Source organism: Ailuropoda melanoleuca, chromosome 14 (assembly GCF_002007445.2).
Source record: "Ailuropoda melanoleuca isolate Jingjing chromosome 14, ASM200744v2, whole genome shotgun sequence".
Lineage (NCBI taxonomy): Eukaryota > Metazoa > Chordata > Mammalia > Carnivora > Ursidae > Ailuropoda > Ailuropoda melanoleuca.
In genome coordinates, this window is record NC_048231.1 from 20,333,243 (window position 1) to 20,352,824 (window position 19,582).

Below are 19,582 nucleotides of genomic sequence, written 5' to 3' on the forward strand. Positions count from 1 at the left end.
GAATCTTGATGCTACCAGTTGCCTTTTGAAGTGTTTGCCAAGAAAACAAAAGTGGAACCCAGACCAAAAATCCACTGTTTTACTTATGAATAGACGATGTGAAACAAGAATTTAGATGTAAGGTAAAAGAATAAAAGGAGTTTGTTGTTTTCTTAACCAGAGCATCAACTTAACTAAAAGCAGAAACATCTAGGTATCTATAATAGAGGCAATTAAGAAGTCATTTTAAAAATGATATGAATTTATATGGCTACCCTCCAGAAAAGCTAAAATAAAAAGAAAAAAACAAAATTGGTGAGGGAAGTAAGTATACAAAGCAAATCAGAACTCACATGTGCTGCTCATGGTGTGTAAATGGATACAACCACTTTGGAGAATTGCTTGACGATATCTACATGCCCTAGGGCTTAGCAATTCTACTCCCAGGTATAAACTCAACAGAAATGTACCATATGGTCACAAAAAAATGCACTATAATATTCATAGAAGGGCACACTTCATAATTGCCCAAAACGAGCTACTCCTCAAAAATACATCAATGGTGGAGTGAATCAATAAATTATAGGATATTTTCACAATGAAATACTATGTGACAATGAAAATAAACAATCTACAACTACAGGTAACAATGTGGATGGTCTCTAACAAACAAAACAGGTTAGTGAAAGAAGCCAGTTACAAGAATATATTATTCCATTTGTATCCAGTGAAAAAAAGTTGGGGGGGGGAATCTAATCTACATTGTTAGAAGTTGAGATAGTGGTTAGTCATGGCAGGCGGATAATGGCTAGAAAGAGCTACATGGGGGTTCCTGGTATGCCAGTATTGTTCTATTTCTTGATTTGAGTGTTGGTTACAAAAGTTAAGATCAAGTTTATTAAAATCCACCGAGCTATATAATTATGCTCTATGCATATTTTAAAAAATAGACATTTCTTAGAGCAGTTTTAGATTCAACAGCAAAATTGAGGGGAAGGTACAGAGATTTACCATACAATCCCTGACCCCACATATCCCCCCTGCATAGCCTCCCCTATTAACATTCCCCACCATAGAGGTAAATGTGTTATAACTGATGAACCTATATGGACATATCATTATTAACCCAAGTCCATAGTTTACATTACAGTTCCCTTTTGGTTAAGGTTCCTCTGCCTTTTCGTGACTCGACAGCTCATTTCTTTTCAGCATGAATAATATTCCACTGTCTAGGTGTAATACTGTTTATCCATTCACCTGCTGAAGGACATCTTGGTTTCTTCTAAGTTTTGGCAATTATGAATACAGCTACTCTAGGCATCCATGTCCTGGGTTTGTGTGGACATAAGTTTTCAACTCCTTTGAGTAAATACCAAAAATCATGGTTGCTGGTGCATATGGTAAGAGTATATTTATTTTATAAGAACTGGTCAAATCGTCTTTCATAGTGGCTGTACCATTTTGCATACCTGCTAGCAATGAATGAGAGCTCTTGTTGCTCCACGTCCTTGCTAACATTTGTGTCAGAGCTCTGGATTTGACCATTCTATTGGTGTGTAGTAATATCTCCTTTTTGTTTTAATTTGCATGCCCCTAATGACATGATGTGGAGCACCTTTTCATATGCCATTTGTCATCCGTACATCTTCTTTGGTGAGATGCCTTTTAAAGTCTTTGGCCCATTTAATTGAGTTGTTCATTCTCTTATTGTAGAGTTTTAAGAGTTCTTTTAGGGGCGCCTGGGTGGCTCAGTTGGTAAAGTGTCTGCCTTCGGCTCAGGTCACGATCTCAGGGTCCTGGATCTGGGATCAGCCTCCCTGCTCAGTGGGGAGTCTGCTTCTTGCTCTCCCTCTGCCCCTCCCATCCCTCTGCCCTGCTCCTGCTCTCGCTCTCTCAAATAAATGAGTAAACTCTTAAAAAAAAAGTTCTTCGTATATTGTAGTAACAGTCCTTTTCAAATATATTTTTTACAAGTACTTTTTTCCCAGTTTGTAACACTGTTTTTGAATCTGTGTACTTTGCGGTGTTTACATTATATCATTATGTTGTATTAAACAGTTTACCTTTGTTATTGTGGGATATATATATATAATGCAAAATTAACTGCAAATTTAACCATTTTTTTTAAAGATTTTATTTATTTATGTGACAGAGAGACAGCCAGCGAGAGAGGGAACACAGCAGGGGAGAGGGCGAGGAAGAAGCAGGCTCCCAGCTGAGGAGCCTGATGTGGGACTCGATCCTGGAACACCGGGATCACGCCCTGAGCCGATGGCAGATGCTTAACGACTGCGCTACCCAGGCGCCCCCAAATTTAACCATTTTTAAGTGTACAGTTCAGTGGCATTAAATACATTCACATTGTTATGCAATCATCACCACTACCTATCTCCAGAACTTTTTCACCATCCCAAACTTAAAAACTCTCTGCCCATTAAACAGTAACTCTCCATTTCCCTTTTTCCCCCGGCCTGGAAAACTACTATTCTGTCTCTATGAATTTGACTATTCTAGGTATCTCATATAATTGTGATCATACCAAATGTGTCCTTTTGTGTCTGACTTACCTCACTTAGCATAATGTTTTCAAGCTTCATCCATCTTGTATCATGTGTTAGAATTTCGTACCTTTTTAAGGACTGAATATTTCACTGTATGTCACCATTTTAAAATGTCATATAAATGGCCATTACATCAAAATCATGAAGCCAAACATCCTTGGCCAACTAGCTGATAACTTGTATAATACCATGAGCAAGTTGGCCAGAATCATATGTAAATGGTGTATGTGATCATTTCTGTAGTATTATTTAAAGGAACCGAGAGTGTCCTTGTACCCTTAAATGTCTCTCTTCCTCACCTGTGATATGTTATTTAAAATTCTACACAGGTTATTTCTAAACTCAAATATTCCTGGAAGAGAGTAACTTATTAAGACACTAACATCTTAGGATGGTTTAGATACAGTGCTTTCTTTTGTGACAGGAGAGATCTTAAGAGGGAAAGAAAGACAACATTTCTTCTGTTTCAAGTACTCTGTGAAGTGCCATATAATGCTCATATCAGCTCCATAAAGCAGGACTGAGAATCCTCCTCTTGGAAATGAGGAAATAGAGACTCAGGTTCTGCAACTGGGACCAGATGAACGACTGCTATATGGGAAACTGGATTTCATTTTCAGGTCCAATACTTTTCTACTACACCATGCTGCCTACCAGGGTGAGAGAGGATTTGTGAATGAAGAAGTAAAAGAAAGAAAATACCAAGAATAATTCTATCAACTTCCTAATTTTGTCTAAAGCTAGCATAGGTTGTCATTTCAACTGACCTATTTCACTAGAAGTTGCTTCTTATCATGGAATGACTAACATAAAACACATTAAAACTAATTTAAAATTTAGCTCATACTGAAATTTTCCAATCAAAAAAAAAAAAAAAAAAAGATTTGCTGAGGGAAAAAAAGTATCTGATTGGTTCATTGGATTCCGGGGAAGTCCTCTGCCTCGAACCATTATGTCCACAGTGGCTACCATGGACTGCTTTTTTCCTATGGATGAGGGGGAGGGGGGAAATGCCAGGCTTATGTTTGGTAAGTCATGTCAGTGTTTGAAATCCTTATTCTTAGGAATTTCTTCCTTAGACATTAACAGAAATCTTCTTGCTTTAAAACTATTTCTCAGAGTTGATGGAGACAAACAAGCCATTATTTTTCAAGATTCTATCCTAGATGATTCTCAATGAGCTTTCTTTCCCCAGGTGAGATAATGTTAATGTCTTTCATCTTATCACCTAAAATAAGCAGAATTTTCTTAGACTTTAATAAGAAGTGTCAAGACTGAGAAAGCAACAGTTCATCTGCAGCCACTCAGCATCAGGCATGATCCAGAAATGCCAAGTGCATTTGCTAACATCAAGAATAAACATGAAAGCGGTTTTATTAGTTTAGGCACATTAAACTGAAATAACCTGAGCTGATATTTATTAAAACATGGGAAGACATAAGCTATATCACCCAGATGTTAAAATGTATCTTAGTATGGTGTTGTAAATTTATAGGCTGAATTATATATAGAGAGATACAGATAGATACAGATACGTGGAGATAGAAATGGAGGTGAAGATTATGAAACTCGATTGCTTTAGATAAGACCTGAAAAAAAAAATCACAAAATCTATTGTTAAGATCTTTATAAAGTCCTAACATCAACTGTAGAGGAATCACAAAAGTTCTCAACTCTGCAGAATGAAATAAAGTCTTTCACGTGTTTCTTTGAAATGTAAACAAGTCACATGATATATCTTTGTTGCGGTTTGTTACCCTACAGTATAGAAGTCAAGCAATATTAGATCATATAATAGTTCAAGAAAAACCACTTCTCCCTTTGACCTAGTTTCAAAAGCATTTTCCCCTGGCTTTGAAGATGAATATATATGCTTGTTAAAGTACTATATCAGGCCATCCACTCTTAGTAATGGATTCTATTAATTATCAACTAGTCCCTATTAAAGTGATTTTTAAATGACTTGGAAAAAAAATCTTTATTGTATAAGCCTTCTAATTTTTTTTCTAAATGATTGCATATTGGTTGCTGAACAGATTTCTAGTTATTCTTAGCCTTTGATTATCCCTTTAATAGAAACAAACTTGAACAATATTCCCAATGCTATACAAGTATCATGATTAAGAAACTTAAAAACAACCTCTCCTCTTCCCCTTAGTTAATCTTCGAATGTTTAAATACTGGAACTACCATTTCCTTTAATAAAGACATTTCTTCAAAACAGCCATTATTATCCATTATATTTCTTAAGCACCACTATGCTTGTTATATAAGCCAGAATTATAGAAGATTAATTTTTGCCCAGCAACAGCTAAAGGAAAAATGTTAGTCATGATCCTTAGTTCTATTAAGACAGAAAATATTGGCAAAGAGATTGTGATTATTTCCTTTTCAAATTGGTTGGCATTTCCTAGCTCCAAATGCACTAGAAATTTAAAACTGACTTGGGAGAATAAGTAATTTCATACTTTTTGTCTAATAAATGGTTCAGTAGTCCTTCCCCTTTAGTATACCATAAGTTCATGTGCTAAGTGAATAATACGAATTTTAAGATAAGAATACATTTGCAAACGTAGCATATCCCCATTGCTATTTGGTGATATATATAGTTGGTTTTGGAAATGTTTAATTGACCAGTATCTAAAAGGTTGTGCCTAAAGAAATCATCAAGTTATTTATCCTTTAGGTAGTTTAATAATGATAGTTTTAAAAAAATTGAGTTTTATACATAGGCAGTCAATACTAATTATTACTATGAATCTGAATGCTTGGAAATGTACCAGATTATTTACAGTTAAAATAAAAGTTAGAATACCTAAAGATTTGCGTGACTTAACATTGCCTTCTTACGAAAGAGTAAACAGTTATCAAAGTGCATCTTTCTTTTGGTATCTCATAGAACTAATCACGTTCTACAAAATATTTAGCAAAGAGGAGTATTACAACCAAGAAAAAAATTATCTTTAGCTTTAATAGGCAATGATGATATCTACTAGACTCTTTCAACCTGTTGCCATTCTACTTCTATTACCTGTCTTTGTGGGAAACAAACTTGCAACTCTGTGAAGAAAGGGCCTAAGGATGAGAACACCTAAAGTTTAGAGAAGTTATGTAAGTTGAGTGAGGTCACATTGCAAACGATGACAGAAACTTGACTCAAGTTCAAGTGGATCTAACTCAAAATTACATGGACCTTTTCCCATTACACCACTACATTATGCTTTTCTCTATAGCGAGCAGCAACTAATGCTATTCTCAACACCACCATCACCATGATCTTGCCTCCTAATTCCTTGACCTACATACATCTAAACCCTCACAATAATGTAATACGCATGTTGTCAGGCGATTTAAAGTAGAACTGGGGGTTCCAGGGAACAGAGCCTAACTTGAAGGTGACTTCAAATCTAGGTATTTAAAAAGCTACAAACAAAGAAGCTTGTTCTGCATAATAGAAGCCTCCAAGAACAATAAATGCCAGGGTAAAAGGGACAGAGGAAAGCAGAGTGTAGCCCAGATGTTCTCAAATGTACCAGCTCTGTGCTGTTTCTGTGTCGGGGGTACCTCTGTTATCTCACAGTTCTTCTAAGGAATCCATCTACACCAAAGTACTCAGGAGCAGTGCTGATTTTACTGAAGATTTTGTAGGAAAGATGGAGGAGGAGATCTAAATTGCACATCTCTCTAAAGCCTTTAAAGGCTTCCATTAGATGTTTCTTTTCTTTTCCAAATGACTACCAAGACTTTTTTTTTTTTTTGCCTCTTCTCTTTCTCCACATGCTGGCTAACTTTGATTATTCTTCTCTTTCCTCCCCCAAATTCTCAGAATCTTCGAGCACAGCTCCCCTTCAGAATGCTGAAAATTTCAGCTCTGCCTCAGGGACTACCTCCAAATTGCACTCAATCCCCTTGACATGCAGAAAAATAAAGGCCTTCTGATTTACATCATTCATCTTCCATTAAGGCAATGAGAAATTACAGCATTTTCTGAAATAAACTTGGCTCTCTGGAATCAGTGTCCATAAAAATTTATCCAGAATCACTGTTCATGAACATTATGTGGACTGACGCTATTCTCTACATAAACTCTGCCTGTCTCCAGTGTTCATTCTACAAGTCCTCACCTCAATCTCATTCTCACCCTCACTTATTTCAAATGCTGAACATTGAGTCTGACTTTGGGCAAAAATCAGAATGGACCCTGCTTCCAAAGATGTCCATTGATAAAAATCAGCAACACCTCATTTACTTAGTATTTCCTGTGCACGTGGCAGTGTGGTGAACACGTTAAAAGTAAGAAATTTAAACCTCCCAAGAAGTCTATGAAGTAGATATCACTGTTCACATCTGCCCCTTGGCCTTTCCCTTGCATGAAACAAGACTTTCATCTTGGTGCTCACACTTTAGTGATAAAGAGACAGTTTGCTCAGTAAGCAGCCGGGAACAGCACAGATAGGTAGGTAACAATTACTTAGTACTGACCCTGATCTCACATCTTAGTGATTTAATGGGACAAAGAAAGTATGCCATTTTTAAAATTTAATTCACTGAAGTTATGTAGTGCTAAATAACTTCTCAAATGGTGTGGCCTACATAATATTCCCCAGTCTTCACAGTAACATTAAGAAGCAAATATTGTTATGACCCCATTTTCACAGACCAGGAAAGGAGACTCATAAGATGTTAAGAAACCTACACAAAAACATACTAGCAAATGGCAGATGTAACAGCTGTCTTAGAATCTCCCTCCAGACCTATGCACCTTGAATAATATTGTGACTCTATGTAACTATATTAACTATGTAGATGGTTAACTATAGAAATATATAAACCCACACACACAGCATAGTATGTGTTGTAGGGGCCAAGGCCGAGATGGGCCACTTTGGCATGAACATTATTTTGAGCTGAAGGCAATCAAGACCCTGCAGGCTCAAGAAAAACTTTTGCCCCTCCCTTAACTATATAGAAGAATCTAAATTGGGCATCTTTCTCAGAATAAGAGTTATTAGCAAAGATAATTTTTATGTAAGTGACCCATTTGTATGGCAAGGTAACATCTAATTATTGAACATCTGCTCTTCTTTTTGCCCTGTGAATTGCATTCTTTCTTCTGAATTCAAAGACCCCTACCACTTCTCCTTAATTCAGGATGACATATATACCTCATTTTGCCTATCTTTGGAATTTCCATGTGTTTGTGGATTCCCTGTGCATATACTATTAAATTTGATTTTCTCCTATTAATTGGTCTCATGTCAAATTGATTCTTAGTCCTGCTAGAAGGACCTTTAAGGGGACAAGAATTCTTGCTCACTGACTGTGTATATGGGTGTGACTGTGTGTGCCAAAGAAATGGCAACAGGCTTAACAAGGCTGACTTACTTAATGCAGAGATTAATAGCTCAACAGTTACCCCTCTGAAAAAGTAAAAAGTTCAAGTACAGTGAATTGACTCAGAAATTTATAACCATAGCATGAAAAATCTCCTTTAATTTCATCATTCAAAGCTCATATTTTTCACCTGTAAACTAGAGATTATTATTATAGGATTTTGTGTTATTTCAAGAAGTACAACTTTACTTTGACTTATGTATGGATGGGTCCTGGGGGTGGGGGTTCCACAGTGTTTTGAGAGCTGACAACTTCTAAAATTCTGAACCCAGAGTTGATAATATAGAACATTCCTTCACACTACGTCTACTGAAAGGAGAAAAATAGGGTGATAGCTAGAAGGAAAAATGTAGGTAAGGAGCAATCTGAATGGGTAGGAAAACTGAAAACAAGACAACATATATTACGTATATTACCAAGTGAATATGAACTGCAAAGTGCAGATCAAATTTCAAATACAAAAGAACTTCCGAGAAATGAGATGATGACAATCGTAACAATAGTTAACATTTCTTTCACAGGGACAATTTGGCAAGAACATTACATGCATCATTTGTTTAATCCTCACATTGATTACACAAGGTATTATTATTATCATCTGCATTTTGTAGACAAGAGAGTAAGGCCTGAAGGGGTTATGGAAGAGCTCTAAGTCACCAACCTGTGAATGGTCCTAGCCACCATTTCCAAAGTGTGGCCACCAGCAGCGGCATTCTCTCAGGCAAAAGGGAAGGTGGGGTGGGAAGAGCAAAATCCGGAGCTGCCAAACCACGTGAATTTACAAAACAAAGAAATTAGAGTAATTTCAAACTCAGAAGTTGAAAAAAAAATGGAGAAATTCATGGCAGCTCAAACATTAGAAACTAAGGAATTCTGTAGCAACAGGGGCTTACTGAAATGAATAAAATAGACTATAAATAGATAAGATGTATAATTTAACAAATATGTTCAAGCTGGCTCCTCCTGTAGAACAGCTATGTGATGGGGGAGGGGAAGGGCTTATGCAGGGAGGGGAGGGGAATCGTGACTGAAAAAGATACCAGAGACGCATCCTAAGAGTAATGCAAGTAATTCTCACTGAGAACAATGAAAAGAAAATAGGAAAAAGTTTCAATGTCATAAAATCTCAAACATTGGGGCAAGTATTTGAGTTAATTGCTTGAAATAAGGTTTGGGAAATGATTCCTTAGCTAATGTCTTCTTAGAAAGAACAGAAGAACATTAAGTCATTTGATCACAATCATTACAAGCGAGGTTTATATAAAAATCCCCTGCTTCTCAGAGCCTCACCTTAACTCTTGCTATTCACATCACCATTTTTGATTCCAGAGGACTGGAAACCAAGACTGTGCCATCATGAATGGAAAGTAAACGTGCCGTGGTGGGTTTGTTTTCCCTTAGTCAGGGCTTTCCGTGGGGTGTATATGGCAGGACTTACATCATGCATAGCCAATTGTATTCTGTTCATCAGCTGATTATAGACATCCATTCCAGGAAAGCTTCCATCCCTGATACGCTCAACTCTATTACCCAACTCGGAGGCACAATGAAAGATTCATGAGGACGATGACAGTCCAGGTATGTGAAATGTGAGATACCCAGGAGAAGATGAAATTCATTGCTCAGTCACAATGTGTTTTCTATAATACAGTGTGGCAAGCCGCATACATGATCAAAAACATATCTTTATAAACTATGGCACCTCATACGTTAATTACCATCTCCGCAGATATGCAAAGGAATACCTCACCTACGCAGAATGCTAATGAGCAGAAGATGGTCATATCTCTGCCTAGCTCGTGCACACTTACTTCCAAAGCTCATACCTAAAACTTCCATATTTCATTGAGTGAAAAGTTTATTGGACTCTCACTTAGAACCTTTTTACTTTTATTTTATACACAGTTCTAAGAAATTTAGTATAGCATAGGATTAATCTATATCAAAATTTCAGGCTTTCCCATCTATTAGTTGGTGAGGGATTTCATATTTCAAAGCCTCCATTGACTCACCTGTAAAATGGGTATTTCACAGAATAGGTATGAAAATGTAATCAGCACACTGATGTAAAGTATAAACACAAAGCAGTGCCCTAGGGTTTAAGTGCAGATATTTTTTCATAGAACCTGGTACCACATTGTGAACCAACTACCTTACCTGAGCCTCAATCAGAGGAAAAGCAAGCTTTTCCAATGCCAAAGAAAAATGGGCTATTCTGGAATTCTTGAGAGACTGATTAAGGGGAAACTCCCTAGGGGATATTCAAAGGTAACTGTAATTTATAGGATTGACTTTTATTGCTAGTGTTGATATCTCCCTAAGAATTCAAACTGCACAGCAATCTTAACCTAACTAGCACAGGGGTAAGGACCTATTCCTAACCTCATGGCACTGCATTCTAGCACAGTATAGTAATCAGTACTCGTGATGATGAATAAGAAAGGGTGAAGTGTATGTTCTTTACTGCTCTGACAAAGAAGACAACGTAAAGACACATGTTTAGCAAGATCACCCCTTCCAAAGCCTAGCATTTAAACAGCATGTTTTTCAGGAAACTTAAGAGGTTTCAATCAAGAAAACTCTTTCATTCCAAACAGAGCTGATCACAATGCCAAAATATAGGACCATTGTCTTCCCATTCATTTATAAAGATGGTGTAATACTGTGTTTTCGGGACTTGAACTCAAGACTACCAAGATAACTCTTTTTTTGGTGGAAAGAAGCAATTACTTAAACATGCCCTTTCATGACCTTTGCTTACTGTATTAGGTTGTTTATCTTTTGTCACTCATTTGGAGGAGTGCTTTACAAAAGCCCTTGAGGATATTAAGGATATGAGCCTTTGCTTCTGAATTGTAAATACATTTCCACAGTTTACCCTTTGTTTTATGGTTATTATTTTTTTTTGTCAGAGGTCTTAAATTTTAGTGTAATGAAATATGACATATTTTTCTCTTACGATCCCTGAGTTGCTTTTCCAATCTGAGATGATTAAAATATCCTCCTCTACTTTCTCCTATTCCCTGTGTGCCTTTAGTTTCACACGTAAGTCATTAATTCAACTGTAGCTTATGTTTGCATTAGGCAAGGTAAACAAATTCTCAATAAAGCATCTTGTTTGAAAATATAATTCTTTGTTTCTTAATCCATGCAGGTAAAAGCATGGGATTTTTATACTATGTCTAGGAAAAATAAGTGGAATAGCTTTTTCATGTTACTCTAAGTTATCAAACATTCATATCTGTTAAAATAAGTAAACACTTTGGTGTCATGATGAGAAGGAAGAAAGGAACTAACACTTACAGAATGCCAAAAATGTGCCAAGCACTGTCCTGGGTACACTATATACACCATTTCATCACATTCTAATGAAGGTGAGATTCAGAGGGAATAATAACTTACCCCCGAGTCACGTAGCTGGTAACATGGAGCAATGGTTCGAAACCAGTTTGTTCTAACTTCAAAATGTATATTCTTTCTGCACAAAGACACAGAAATGTTACAACATGTCTAAGGGATGCATGATGATAATATTTAATGGTTAATGCTATCTTTTTCCCCAAATGCTAGGTAGCCCATTTAATGCTTTGGATAACAGTTACTATCATCATGTTGTATCAAAGTATATAACGAGTAAAAATGATAATATAAACGGAATTCTATTCCTGAGTAAGATGAAGGCTGGAAAATGTATTGTTACGCTTTTTCTAATTCTGTGTTCTGAATTTTTAGACTGGAAATTAGTACAGAGGTGACATGATAATCCACAAAAGTTGTAGGCAGTTGGGAATTTTGTACTTCTAGGTACTGCTCCCAGCCTCTATACACTCATCCAGAATGATTAAGGACCTAGGTATAATGGCTATGTGAAGTAAAATCAAAGTAAAGTAAATTCTGTTGTTTGCACATACAGCCCCAAAGAAATATTTATGTTAATGTTATGCACACTATTTTTCCTATTAAAACCATGTCAACACAAAAGGTTTACAGCACTTTATTACATGAAACACATCACGACATCCGTTATCACAATTGATTTCCACAATCACCATATAAAAGGAAAAGCAGGGCAGACATTATTTCCTCTGCTTTGACAAGGTGACAGAAGTTGCACTGCTTACCTAGATCCCAAGGCAGGGAAACGAATGAATGAAGGAGCAGGGGCTACAACTCAGCTCCTGGGATTCCTAATTCAGTTCTTCCCACCTTGCGGTACTCCTTTAAAGAGAAAAGGTAAGAAAAACCCAGCTTTCATTTTAAAATTCAATGAAAGTCTAATAAAATAATTTTTAAATAATTTAAAAATAATTTTTAAATGAGTTATTAACATCTGCTCTGTGGACCTACCCTGTTACAAAAAGAGATACTGTAATCTTGGTTCCTAGAGCTATTTGAGAATTTAACAGGACCAGTATCTGTCCTTGAGAAAAATAGCAGGTTGACAAGAAAGTCTGCTGGGTTTCATGCTAAGCCAATAATGAATAGTCATAAAGGATTTACACCCACTTTCATATCTTTTTGGAAAAAGTTCAATTCTTGACACACCCATACACTTACTATGTACAGAGCATGTGGAGGGGTACTAAAAAATACAGTGGTAAGTGAGATGCTTGAAACCAATGTTTACTGTGGCTGTCTCTAAGAGTGTGAGATTTAAGGGAGTTCTTTGACATAACTCTATTTCCAAAAATTTACCTAATTAGCAAACATTTGTTTTAGAATAAGAAATAAATAAATAGAAAACGTATGGAAAAGGATATAGTATAGTACGTTCTTATTTCTAATAGAATAGGCCTCCCATGTTAAACCCCTTTGAACATCCTATCCAGCTATGTGGAAAGAGAGGAAAGCGACACTGATTGAGCAATGACTATATCCAGGCATTTTCTTAGATGGTTAGAAACATTAATCTTATTTACTTCTCACCACAACTTCTCAAGGAGAATATTAACATCCTCATTCCATAGATTTAGAAACTGGCTCTTACTGAGAGTGTATGACTTGCCTTTGGTCACGCAACAAGGTTTCAGACCCCAAGTACGGTACTCTTTGCACATTCCCATAATAGCTTTCTTTTTAGTCCTATACACAACAGGCTTGCCTGTTGCTGAGAATACCAGTCTGATTTACGACTACAAAGGAAAATCATGTGCAGTCCCTAGGAGCGCCATATTCTTTTTTATTTGTAGTTCCCTAATATACCAAATATCAATTCTTAATTAATTATTCCGAGTTGCAATGAATTATTGCGCCGAGTCTATTACATCAGACCAATTGGTTTGATTCTTGATCAAGTTTTCCCAGTAGATAAAATGGAAAAAAATGTCAGCCACTTGTTTTAAACTAATGTAGTTCAAACAATTGCCTGAAGTGTTCCATAATTGATATTAACTACACACTTAATACCACCCTGAAATTTGAATTTGCGCATTCCAGGTTAGAAACAAAACATGGAGCAAACAAATGATTCAAGTTGAATGTAGAGACTGTCACTTAATGAAAGAAACATTCTAGAATTATAAATTAGCAAAACAAAAGGTGTTTTTTTTTTTTTTCAAGTTAGCTTGTAGTCAGGAAAGTTCAGATTGGATTCATATAGATCAGCAAGGTGCTAGATTCCAATATGGGCAGCAAGATTAACATTGACAGAAAAAATAAGTAAAATGATCAGATGTTTTTGAGAAATAAAATTACTTCTAGCCATCAGGAAAATGGTTTTTCTTAGAAAGCTTTAGTGACTGAACTTAGGGACGAATGGGATTTCTGGGGTATCGGTGAGGTTCTGTTGCTTGATCTCAATACTGGTTAAATGTGGTGATCAGTTTGTGTATTTTGTTTTTGTATATCACAGTTCAATAAACATTTCTAAGAAATGACTCCTAGCAGCAAGGACTAAAAACACCCTGACTGGTTTTTAATGATGTTTTTTGCATCTTTGCACTATAAATTTAAAAAAAAACAATCAGAGTCATGAGAATAACTTGTATGGTGGATACCTATTCATTTGCAAAAAGCAAAAGACAAAATAGAGGCACCTGGGTGGCTCAGTTGGTTGGGTGTCTGCCTTTGGCTCAGGTCATGATCCCAGGGTCCTGTGATTGAGCCCCACATGGGGCTCCCTGCTTGGCAGGGAGTCTGCTTCTCCCTCTCCCTGTGCCCCTCCCCTGGCACGTGCTCACTCTCTCCCTCTTGTGCACTCTCTCTCTCTTTCAAATAAATAAATGAAACCTAAAAAAAAAAAGTTGAAAGAAAATCTCTTAAAATCATTTCACTGTAGGAAAAAAGATGAGTTCTTAGTATTCCGTAAGTATTTGACCTGGGATAAGAAGTGTTGATCTAAAGTCTTCAGACACAACAGGCCCCCAATTAACTCCCCTTTCTTCTTACATGCATATGCACACACGCACAAATACACACACACACACACACACACACACACACACACACACACACATGCATGCACTCCAAACCATGTAAACCATCCCTGAAAATAAGTCTCTGACCTATAAAGAGTCACTATTGAGCAGGACTCAGACACTTACATTTCTAAGGGTTAACTTTAGGATAATTTTAATTAGTGTCAAATCTGACAAGTCAAGAATGTGTTGTAGGGCTATTGCTGATCCATGAAACCCTTATATCTAAAGTCATTTATTTGAACCCCCAATTCTACTGAAAGCCTATTAGAAGATAATTTTAAGATAGCACACTTAATTTCAACAGAAGCTAGTAGTTCTCTAACTTTAGAATTCATAAGCATTGTCTGGAACATTACCACACAGACTTTAAATCTTTATGTCAGAGACCTTAATTCAGTAGATCTGCAGGGCCCGTCCCAGAAATCTATGCTTTCCAAAAGCATGCCAGGTAATTCTGAAAAAGATAATCAGCTCACCACACCTTGAGAAACACTGCCACTATTAGAACCTCAAATATTAATTTCCTGCCAAACTCTGCATGGGATTCAGAGAGATCACAATCCAAGCAGTGTGCATGGACCTGAAAAACCAGATGGTTTCCATCCTGGAAATCTAACAATCGATGATTTAACACCACGCTAGAGTAAAACAAGGGAGAACAGCACAACAGGACAGGTGACTTCACCATGTTCTCTTGGTAAGTTTGACAAGATGTACTCTGGCTAAAGTGTTGTACATTTGTAAACTTTCTTCCAGTACTTTCACAAGCCTTCATCCTATGAGACACAATAGCTTATGTGAGGAAAAAGGGTTCAACTCAGTAAACTTTTATGACACCCTGACCCATGGTTGGCTAACACCTAAGAAAGACTTTGGCTAGCTAGGAGGCAAACCCTCCATTTGGAGACAAGTCCCACCCATGGAGGTTGTAACAAAACCTGTCACAGCAAGTATAAAAGCATTACATCTGGACTGTCATGGGCTGTCAGTCACAGGGTGCTTTACTAATTTTCTGCAACCCAGAACCTCATCATGCTAGAAGCAGCAGCTACCTTGTTTACCCTCATTCTTAGGCAATCTTTCTCTGCATTATCATTTTGATCATTAATGTGCTTGCATTGACAAGAGCCAAAGAAAATTCAAATGCAACCCAGAAACAACAGAAATGTGTCATCCTGGAACGGACATGTGGTCCGTCCAACCTAGGCACCTGCTTTTTATGATGAGTAATGCCAGATGTTTCAGGGAAAGATATAAGTCTCTATTACACATGTGCTTTATGCAATTGTGCAATGATACATCACAAGGGAGTTTTCTTTTTCTGACCCTGGGTTAACCATCAGTTGCAGCCTAATGTTTCAAGTCATCAGCCCTTGAACTCATTACCCCTACATCCTTTACAGCACGCTCTTAAGAAGAAAAGAAAAGAAAAAATAATATTTGAATATTTGTTCAATATGTTTCCTCATCAATTCTGGACCAAAGCAATATACTTGCAGAGAACATTTTCTGGTTTCCATTAAGGAGATGGCTGGATATTTGATATAAGGACAATATTTGTTGGATACAGCAGGTAAATGAGAACTAGCTCACATTTGCAAATAGCTTGGAGACAAAAATCACTATGTTGACAATGTTCAAAGTTGGTATTAGTAAAACCTTCCAGAATCTGTATAGCTAACAGCATAATTTGGGTAAAATGACAAAAACGAAAACAAAAACAAACAACTAGCAACAATTGCAAGAATTGAAAAACACTAACAATTTCTCTTTGATTATATACTCCTGAAAAAATTCAATAAGAAATATAGCAACAGTATGGTTTATTCATTTGTTGAACATGAACAGATACCATAGAGTACCTTCTCTATTCACTGTGTTAAGGACTAAGGAAGTAGTCATGGGTTTTACCCTTATATGGTCCAAGAGAGGAAATGGACGATAGTTAGAGAAAGAAATAGATTGTATAATGCCAAATTGAGATATATGCTGTGAAGGAAAGCAGCATGGTTATAATAGACAGAAACCTGGAGGAACCTCCTTAGAGTGGTCAGGTACATTTTCTCCAAGAGGTGACCATTACGCTGAAATGAAAGGTTAAGAAAATTAAGATCATGCCAAGAGAAGAAGAGAAGTATTCAGAGTAAAGGAAACAATGAGGCAAGTCCTACAGGTAAAACCAAGCTTGATGTTTTGTAAGAACTGAAAGAAAGGGGAAGTCAGTGTGCCTGGTAGTTGGTAAGAATCAGATTTTGTAGGACTTTGTAGGTTATTGTGAAGAGTTGGGGCTTTATAATAAGTGAGACAGGAAGCCATTAAAGAACTTCAAGTAGCAAAATGGTATAAACATGTACGTTTTTCAAAGATCACACTGGATACTGGGGGAGAATGTAATGGAGAAGGCAAAGAGAGTCTGGGGAGGTCTGCTAGAGCACTGATTCTCTAATTTAAAGTACACAGGAATATCTGGTGATCTGGTTAAAACGCAGATTCTGATTCTTCAAGTCCAGGGTGGGACATGAGATTCTGCATTTCTAACGAGCTCCCATGCGATGCAAATGCTACTGGTCTCCGGACCACACTCTGAATAGTAAAGTATAACAATACTTTTACCGCAGTCCACACTTTTGTCTCTTTCAAGATGGTGGCTTGAGTTAGGATGGAAAATGTGGTAATGGAGGAAATTTGACAGATTTGAGATACATCTGGGAGTTAGAACTACCAGATTTGCTATAGCATGCTTCTTTACATCATAGCAGTGTAGAATTAAGAAGACCTCTGAAACCAAAATTTATGGAAGTAAAAGGGGATCCAGAAGTTGTAGTCTCAACACTGGGTATGGAGATAACAGCTGAGGAATCAAAGGCAGAGGTGGAAATTTTCAATGATAGACCAGAGCTTAGTTTGGGGGATAACTTAGAGGGGGTTGAAGGAGGTGGTAGGTAGGATAGAGCTGTTGCCTGGGGCTCAGCCGGACAGCCAGGGAGTTATTGACAGTGTGCCAGTGAGAGAAGATGACCACAGATGCACAAGAAAGAACCTCAAACCTCAAACTCAGAAATTTGTTCTGCCACATTTTAGCTCTGTGTCTCTGAAAAACAAAAACAAAAACAAAACCACAACACACCAGTCTCTCATAGCTATTTCTTCGTTTAATAAAATATGATGCAATGAGCACATGCACATGAAAACACTTAGCATGACACCTTTCATAATGAGAAGGTATTAATAAATAGCAAGCAAATGACACGTGTCTCCACGGGGGAGAACTGCTGCTTCATCTGAAGGTATAAAAAGAAAATTGCTTACGTGGCTGTAGAAGGGAGTGATTTCATATCATGAAGGGTGTCCACAAGCAACCCATGTTATTTCTGTTTTGGTAAAGATGCTTTCCGACAGTGAAGTTGGAAAGCCTTTTCTTAGTTAGAGGCAATTAATAAGGATCATCTTTAAATTCAAAAATAGTTCACCCTTCTGCAAAAGGTTCAAAGGTAATTTCCAATTAAATATAGTATTGTCAATACAGAATTTAACAGAGCTTATCCAATCCCTTCACCACATCTGAAAGCATACCTAAAAGGTAGCCGACTCTGATCAGTTATCAAAACTCTTAAAAAGAGATTGGCAACACTGAGGCTGGCTCTTTCAGGTCACCCTGCGGTGACCATCAAGATTTTTTTTCTTGATCTCAGTCTTCTACTGTTGTTTGTTATATTACTTGTACTAAGAACAAGGCTTGCTGATTTTATCTTTCCTGCTTAAATTTAAAGTCATTCGTCTTTACCACACTTGCAGAGGGAATAGAAAATACCTGGTCACCATACTCTATTACTCAGGTCTGGTGTGAAGTGAGACTCACTTCAATTAAGCCTCTTTTGTAATTAACAGCAAATATTTGCATACAAGCAAAGTGCCAGAAGTCCCCCCAAAGCTGTTTGATCTCTAAGATGGTAAAACATGACCCCTGTAAACATACTCTGCATCATTAATTCATAGTGATTATAGTTTTCCCAGTGATACAAAGGCAAACTCAGTCTTTTCAAATTATAAATATAAAACAATTAGCTTCTTTATAATCTTAAAAGTCATGGACTTTGTGACTCTCTCAGGATAGGGAAGAATTTACAAGAGTACAACTTGTATAGCCCTAGAGTTTGTTTACTTGGTGAACCCTATGCCTGAAATAAACAATCAGGGATTTTCTCCCAAAACCCACTGTATCCACCCCAGGCAAGGCAGATGTAGTCTCAGTGCCCACATTCTTTTTCTTTCTTTGCACTAGAATAATTCTCAGATTCTGAAAGAGAGCCTCTGAAATTTCCATTGGCAGCCCACTCTGATAGAAAAGAAGTCATAATTTTGGTCATTAACGTTGCGCATGTTCTCTTAGGCAACATTTAGGACCATGTCCGCAAAATGTGACATGCAACTCTAGCCCTCTATGAGAACTTCTCACAAAACATTTCTAAGTCAATCCCTCAATTGCACAGAACCTCTCCAACTCAGAGGAAACATTCAGGCATTTCCCACTCCTGCAAAACAATCACTGTCCACTTCCACTCACAACAAAGGCAACATCAAGGAACTAAATATTCCAACCACACAAACTTCTAAATCCTATAAACCAGTCCATCCCTTTACTTGATCTCATAATAAATAATGCCAAGTTTTTGGGTTTCAGAGTCGAAAAATCTTTCAAGAACCTAACAAGCACTTACCTCTCACGTATATTCTGAAATGACCTTGATCAAGCTCTCCCTACTTCCAATTCACCTCACTTAAGTCCATCCTACACACTGACCCCAAAGGGAGCTATCCAAGGTGCAGATTTGATCATGGTGCTCAGGCAATGGAAGAGCTTGTATTTAACACATTAAACCCATTGATATTCTTGTCTGACTCTCTGACTAAACTGTAAAACCTTTAAGGGAAGGAACAACTCATATCCATCCCATTAATCCTACAAGCTAACACCAGCACAGCATTTAATAGATACTTCATAAATGCTTATTGAATGAGTAAATGTTAGTTCTTCAGAATCACAGAGTCCCAAAAATGGAGATCAAGGAAGAAAGGGGGGGGGGGACAGTAAATGACAAAGATGCCAAACTACAGACTTTCTGTTGTATCTTCCTTTTGTTCCCCAGAGCAGTTACAGTAATATCTGAAGTAAACACTTTCTATCACAACCTCCTGCTACATTCAGAGCTTCTCAGATCACCATTACTT

At 37.1% G+C, this 19,582-nt stretch overlaps 1 long non-coding RNA gene across 1 annotated transcript; it reads right to left on the reverse strand.

The window, feature by feature from the left end:
• Positions 1–8,620: 8,620 nt before the first annotated feature.
• LOC117795986 lies at positions 8,621–12,130 on the reverse strand. Its single transcript, XR_004620208.1, has 3 exons — positions 12,056–12,130; positions 11,337–11,412; positions 8,621–8,694 (listed from the first exon to the last, which is right to left on the reverse strand). It is a non-coding gene; the product is annotated as an uncharacterized LOC117795986 (long non-coding RNA).
• Between the last annotated feature and the right edge of the window lie 7,452 nt (positions 12,131–19,582).